We start from the raw sequence: 7,867 nt of genomic DNA, 5'->3' as shown, positions 1-7,867 counted from the left end.
CAACAGTGTAAAATTTATTTAAATGATGACCAAACGCTATTCCCCTTGCTAAATTGCTAAATGCATTTATGTTCGTGATACCTCCTGTAATTATTATCGTCAGATATCACGTTTCAGGACAGATAATATTTCTTTATGAACGTTTTCCGACTGTTCCAAACACTGCTGGCATTGCAAGGATTGCAAGCTCGTCCTCAAAAAATCAAAAGACCACTAGCAGAATAAACGTGTTTCTGAGCCTTTTAAAAATGAAAACTCTCATAGGATACCGTTCGGGATCGAAATCCGTACACCTAAGAAATGAATCTAAATCCGTCCACTTCATACAAAACGCCTACTATTTGTATGAAGTGTACGGATTTTGAGCCTGTACGGATTTCGGTCCCCCACTGTATAAGAGAAATTGGTTCATATGAAAATGTAAATTTGCTCACGCACTTAATGATTCTATTTACCCAACTCAATTGGGTTGTTTAGTGAAGAAAAATTCACAGTTTGTTGCAGCTTGATCGAAAGAGCACGTCATTCTAAGTATAATACAATTTTATTGCACTCCAATATCTCAATGTTGATATTGTAAATGATTAATAATAATTTCAATCCGTTAACTCAATGACATTTCAATTTACACAATGACAGTTCGTCCCGAAGTAAAATTTGCCGAGGGGTGATTCAAAAGTGATTTCCATACTAATTTCAAACGTGTTTTAAAAATAGTTCCACGTAACGGAAAATTGTGAAACTTTGGATTCTAGTTCATTTTTTAGCGTAGATTCGGAATATGTAAGAGAGTTGATACCCCTAAACAAGCCAATTACTACACCTTCGATTATGAAATAACTTCGTTCAGTTTCAATATTGATGATGTTCCTTCCTTAGCCGAGTGGTTAGCGTCCGCGGCTACTATGCAAAGCCATGCTGGAGGTGTCTGGGTTCAATTCCCGGTCGGTCCTGGATCTTTTCGTAATGGAAATTTCCTTGACTTCCCTGGGCATAGAGTATCATCGTACCTGCCACACGATATACGAATGCGAAAATGGCAACTTTGGCAAAGAAAGCTCTCAGTTAAAAACTGTGGAAGTGCTCATAAGAACACTAAGCTGAAAAGCAGGCTCTGTCCGTGTGAGGACGTTAAGTCCAAGAAGAAGAAGAAGATGTTCTACGAGTATTTCCTCAGGAGTTCTCGAAGTGATTGTAAGATTTCTGTCAGACAGTCAGTGCCGTAGCGTGCGGTTGGCTAGGTTGGCCCTGCCAAGAACACCAGCTTCAAAATGCAATACGCACTTAACAAAATTTTGTAAGAGATATATATATAGATATATATATATATAAAAATTGAAAAGAATTTCGTACGTTGAAAAGTTGAATATATTCACGGAATATATTCCTTATCCTTTTTTTACCAGAATATATTTGAAGAATTTCAGTAGGCTGCAGAATTCAATAGCATTTAATAATTTTTTCAAGTTTGTTTTGGCTGTATTAAATTATAGGGATCTATTATTGGCTCTTTCGATTCACTTCGGCAGTAGGGTTTTTTGAAAGCTATTTTTTTTTTTTCTGATGGTCCCATTGGGCCGTATTTGGTCCCACCTCCACCCCATACGCTTCGTTAGTAGTTGGGAGGCTTATTGGACGAGTTATCATAGTGATATTTGGTTTTTAATTCATGTTTCTTCATTTTCTTTTTAACTTTCATTCTTGCTCCCGCGTATGTCCATCATCATGATTCATATCAATCCATCTTTGACACATCTTATACACATTCTCTTGAATGAATAAATGCTGTTTGCCTGCTTTACTTCGGTAGGTAGTCGATTGAAGAGTTGGAATCCTTTGAAAAAGAGACAGTTTTGAGTTCCTGTTTTCTTAAAGTTCGGTAGTCGTAGATCCGATGCTGCTCTTGTGTTATAATTATGTATATCAGTTCCATATTGAATATTTTCTGTCAAGTACGTTGGTAGTAATTGATTCTTAATTTTGAATACGAATTCTAATGTTCTTACAATGATCCTCTCCTCGACATTCATCCATTGGAGACACTCACGCATAGTAGCTGAAGAAGTTGTACGATGACACCCTAGTATAAGTCGCATAGACTTGTTCTGTATTTTCTGCATTCGACGTTTTTGTCTTCTGTTGGCAAGGAACAGCACAGACGGACAGTATTCAAAATGTGACGCCACGATTGCTTTATAAAGCATGATTTTTGATCCGACATCTAGAAATGAATTAATTCTGCAAATAACACCTAGCTTTTGTGCAGCTTTTCTTATTGTGTAGTCCACGTGATCATTGAATGAAAGCTTATCGTCAAGAATTACTCCTAAGTATTTTAAGTTATCCACTCTTTCTATTTCTTGTCCATCGATATGTAGCGGTTGAATATTTCCTTCCTTAATTTTGTTAGTTATGACTAAATATTTTGTTTTCTTAACGTTGAGCAAAAGCTTTTTAGATTTCAGCCAATTGCTTACTCTGAGCAGTTCTGCTTCAAGTGCATTATACGCCTCAACAAAATCATTAGCGATGATGAATATTACTGTGTCATCAGCAAACATGTTTACTTCACCGTTCGTCATAATCTCCTTAATATCATTCATATAAATAATAAATAACAAGGGTCCTAATACACTTCCTTGAGGAACTCCCAACTCCACATCAATGGCTGCTGATTCTCTTCCATCATACAAGGTTGTTTGCTGTCTGCCGGTCAAATAGCTTTCGAACCATTTCAAGACTGAACCTCTCACGCCAATCTTGAACAATACCCCTAACAATTTAGTCCTATCAATAGTTTCAAATGCTCGCTTTAAGTCTATAAACACTGCTAAGATCACTTTTTTGCTTTCAATTGCTCGTTTCCACTTCAATAATAATAAATTGAGTGCTGTTTCACACGAGTGATTTCTTCTGAAGCCAGATTGTTCATTAATCAAAATGTTTTTATTCTCTAGGAACTCGCATAGCTGTTCTTTTACGACTAACTCTAGAACTTTTTCGTATAGTGGCAACATGTTGATAGGCCTACGATCTTCTGGTCTCTTTGATTGAGCCACTTTCGGTAAAGGCACAACCAAAGATTTTTTCCAAGATGAAGGAAATTCTCCCGCATCAACGACTTATTTATAACACATAAAAATACATTCTTTATTGTTTGAAATCCATCCCAAAAGACTTTTGTGCTTAGATTATTAACACCTCCGCAAACCTTTAACCCATTTACTACTTTTTCCAAATTGGTCATGCTTATTTCATGAAATACGTTCCACTCTACAACTCCAATTTGGGGCAACTCAACGTTTCCTTCAACTATTGGTACATCTGGAATACTGTTATGGATATCTTTGATGCTCTCAACGAAAAATTCATTCAATTTGTTTGATTTCACTGTTGCGTCGATTTCATCGCTGGCGTTTTCAAATTCTACTCCTGGATCACGATTTCTGATAGGTTTCATCATCTTTTTCAAAACTTTCCATATTTTTTTCGAGTCACCTTGACATTCCTGTAAGTCTTTGCTTATGTATTCAGCTTTCGTTTTACGGATTTCTATAACGTACTTATTTCTCAATCTTTGATACAATCTCCAGTCTGTGGCGTCACCTGTCCTTCTAAATTTGGCATATGCCCTGTCCCTTGATTCCTTCATTCTATGTAGCTTTCCATTGTACCAATTGCAATCGTCATATATTTCAATCTCTTTATCTATTATCATTTCATTCACTGCAGACTCCAAAGAACATCCCAGAAGTGCTGCACTTTCGTCAGTTGAATCAAGCAAATTGAAATCACGCAATTTGTGTTGCAGTTTGCTACAAAATTTTTCCTTGGAATATTGTCTCCAGCTTTTAACGCTAATTTTTGTCGACTGTCTTAGCTGGTCCGTTATGTTGAATTTGAGTCCAATTGTTTCATGGTCAGATAATTTGTCATCTATCAATTCAATAGCAGTTATTCTATCATCATTCGTGAATGCCAGGTCAATCATAGTACTACTTCTAATACTTACTCTAGTGGGGAATTGTATAATTTGTCTCAATGACACAGAATCCATTACATTTTTTAGCTCACGTCTGTCACCTACCTTCATCCAGTTAATATTAAAATCTCCAATTATCAAGTTTGTTCTTTCGTCGTCAAATACGTTCGGCAGCCACGAGTCTTCAAGATGCTGTAGAAATGCGGCATCACTTGCATTCGGTGAGTGATATACTGCACCATAAATCCCAGAAAAATTTCCAGTCGATACATCAATCGCGAGAAACCAATTACCGGCAACTGACTCGTTTGAAATCACTTTTAGTTTGACTCCAGATCTCACAAACATAGTTACTCCCCCAGTGTGCCGTGATGTTGATAGACAATTTATCATAGAATATCCTTGCACTTCTAATTGATTAATATCATGATCACCTGTCAGATGCGTTTCTGTTAATATAGTCACTACGGGTCTTCGTCTTTTCAACAATAACCTTATCTCTTCAATGTGTTTGCATATCGCTACATTCGCATACAACACCTGTACCGATGATTGCTATACACTATAGTCAATCATTTGCCTTTTGCGCTCCTTCATTCTCATATACAGCGGACAACGCTCACTCCACGCACAATGATTAGAATCCGCATCTTTGTCACCATTCAATTTTGATCTCTCGCAGTTAATGCACTTCACCTCAGAAGAATTGCACTCTCTTATCAAATGTTCACCAGCACAACGTGGACAAGCTTCTTTTCTCGCCGTACATTTTACAGATTTATGATTAAATCCACAGCATTTGTAACATTGAACAACATCTAAGGCGTCTACCACTTGGCATCGCTCCCACCCACACATAATTTTCTTTTGTTTCAGGACCTTGTGAAAAGTGATCGCATCAACCTCAATAATTGCATCAAAGTTATCATTATTTTCTTTATCTTTTGCAACAATACTTTTTACCTTGAAATGCTTCACGTTTTCCATAACTTCATTATTTTCGATCAACGTTGTTTTGAGTTCGTCTTCGTTCATTTCTTCATTGATCCCCACTATCTTCAATGTTGGTTTTAAAGTATCGCTCACTTCGACTTCACAGTGATCACACAATTCTTTTTCTATCGTCTCCTTTAACTTCAACATCGCGGAGTGATCCTGTACATCTACAAGAATACTACCATCTTTCCGTGTATATATATCTTTGACCCTAAAGTTTGATGGCTTGACTTTCTTGCTAAGCAACTTTTTCGTTTCACTCGCATTTTTACCAGTTTTCGGTTTGATTACTATTCTTGAGTTTGGTTTCTTTGGTGATACAGCATGAATAGCTTTATTATTATTTTCTTCATTTTTGGAATTCAACGTCTTGGGAGTATCTTTCGATAATACCACAGGCTTACTAGTTTTCACAACGTCCGCAAAAGAATAATTAATATTGTTATTCACCACAGTACCGTTTACTGGCGGATTATTTCTATTTTCCATCCTTCCATTTTCCCGCTTAGCCTTACTTGTCGACCGCAAATTATACCGGACAGGTTCACAAGTAGGAGTTACAGGAATTTTCCCGCTTTCGACTAATTCTTCTCTAACAATTTTGCGCACCCTAACATCAAAGCCTTCAACAAAATCGAGTACTCTCTGTAGTTTCGCTACACCATGCAACACTTCATTCATTTTAGTTTGCATCTCTTCTGTATCATCAAACTCGTGCAACGCAATACACGTATCACATGCGTATACAGCATTCTTCATCTTCCGAAGTACGTCTAGCTCCTCATGAGTGCCGTTCGGAAAACAATTCCAGTGTATCGTTTCTTTACAACGACCGAAACAAATCAAAAGTGAGGTAAGGTTGCAAAAATTTTCCAAATTGAAATGAATATTTACGGTTTTCTGTGCCTTAAGGCGACACGGGAGACCGTGTAATTATCGTTAGAGTAAAGTGGGGCAAAAGTTCGAGTGGGGTTAGAGTTTCTTTTTAAGATTTCTAGCTCAATTCAAAACAAATCTTATAAATGTCATTGTGGTTCGAATGCTGTTTAAGTAAAAGACTTTTACTTCAATTATCATAAAAATTGATTGAGATTTGGAAAAGTTATGGCTATTTGTTGTTTTTCGACGTCAATGTTGTAATTTTTGGTCAAACTTTCGTTGCATGGACCAATTGAAGATAAAATCTTTTTCAATATTTTATGTAAGGGCGTTCCTAATAAGGTTGCTTTGAAGTGTATTTTTTTTTAGTGTATTAGTTTTGCTTGAAAACAATTTTTGGCCCATAGTGGGGCAAAAGTTCGAATCAGCGGGGCAAAAGTTCGACCCATGTATAAAATCACGGAAAAATTTGCAAATTGATTTTTGAGTATATTACAATTAATCAGGTTTTGGGCAATTTTTTGATGAAAATTAAGTGTGTATTTTTCGGCAAACTTAAGACAATCAATTTTGAAACTGTTATAGGTGGAGATCCCCCAGTACCGGACAGCACCCAATACCGGACAAATTCGAAACATTGAGAAATCATAGTTCAATCAAGATGGTGTATTAGTAGTAAAGGAAGCTATTCTGGAGACTAATGTTTGCGTAGAATAACACATCCTTGAAATATGCATGCCTTTTTAAAAAAGTACAAAAGATTGAAAATTTAAAAAAAATGATTGAAATATGCATGCTTTTTTAAAAAAGTACAAAAGATTGAAAATTTAAAAAAAAATGATGTATTACCTTAGTTTTGAGCCTATTAAGTAATTATTTTGAATATGAAAAAATACTTTGGATCACGCAAGCATATTCGTACATAATCCTAATTTGATAGTATGAATGTATTTTGTACCATAATTGGACTAAATATGGACAAATTACAATTTTGTTTAAGCACCTCCTGTCCCCCAGTTTCGGACAGCCTGATTTGTTATATGATATCTTTGTATTTATTGCACGAGTGTCTCAAAATACATTCATTTTTCATGGATTCCGTCGATCATGGTATCAAACATGCAATAAAATTAAGAAAAATGAACATTCAGTACAACATCGTAAAATGTGCTATTTTTCATCATATAAGAAAGAGGTTTTTGATGGACATTTTGCAAACTATGATATACTCAAATTGTTCTTGTAAATGTTGCAAATGCATTGAATTGGCAATTATATACTATTCCTAAAGTAAACACATTCAATGATGTTCAAATTTACAGAATTCGAGGCATTTCCAGATTGTGTCCGGTATTGGGTGCCACCTTTCAAGATCGATCAATTTGGTACTAAAATGCATCATCAAAATGCAATGTCAAAATTCATACTTATATTTTCAAATTTATTTTTGTACACTATAAAAACGATAATATTTATCATAAATGGGTACCGTAATCCGGGGTAACATTGATCATTTTTTTGAATATTTCTTAAATATTTAGTTTGAAAATGCAAATGTTGCAAATTTTATATTTTTAAAACAAGTACTGCCCCCTATAGCTCGTGACTATATACTGTATTTTGTTTTTTGAACGATTTAAGAATGTTTACAAAAATGTTTTAGGCGATTTTTTGATTTAGCTGATATGGGGTAACATTGATCACTTATGTAAACAACGTTCGGTAATATTGAAAATGTCGTTGCTTGCATAAATTATGGCCCCTGAAGCTGAATATGAAGGCCAAACGCTTACAAGTCATTTACTTTTTGAGTTATTTTAAAATTAAAAACAACTCGAACCACGGAATACGCCTAAAGGTAGGCAATTTCCTAAGGGAAATTTACATTCTTAACAGTAATTCGCTAATGTTGCCAAATTCAACATACTTATGAAAGTTTTGACAACGGAATCGTTTTCGGCGATGCCGTTTTTAGGAAGAATCGCATTTTCCTTGATCATATCGTTTACA

This window comes from Aedes aegypti, chromosome 2, assembly GCF_002204515.2.
Source record: "Aedes aegypti strain LVP_AGWG chromosome 2, AaegL5.0 Primary Assembly, whole genome shotgun sequence".
In the NCBI taxonomy this organism is placed as follows: Eukaryota; Metazoa; Arthropoda; class Insecta; order Diptera; family Culicidae; genus Aedes; species Aedes aegypti.
This window is presented reverse-complemented; position numbering follows the sequence as displayed.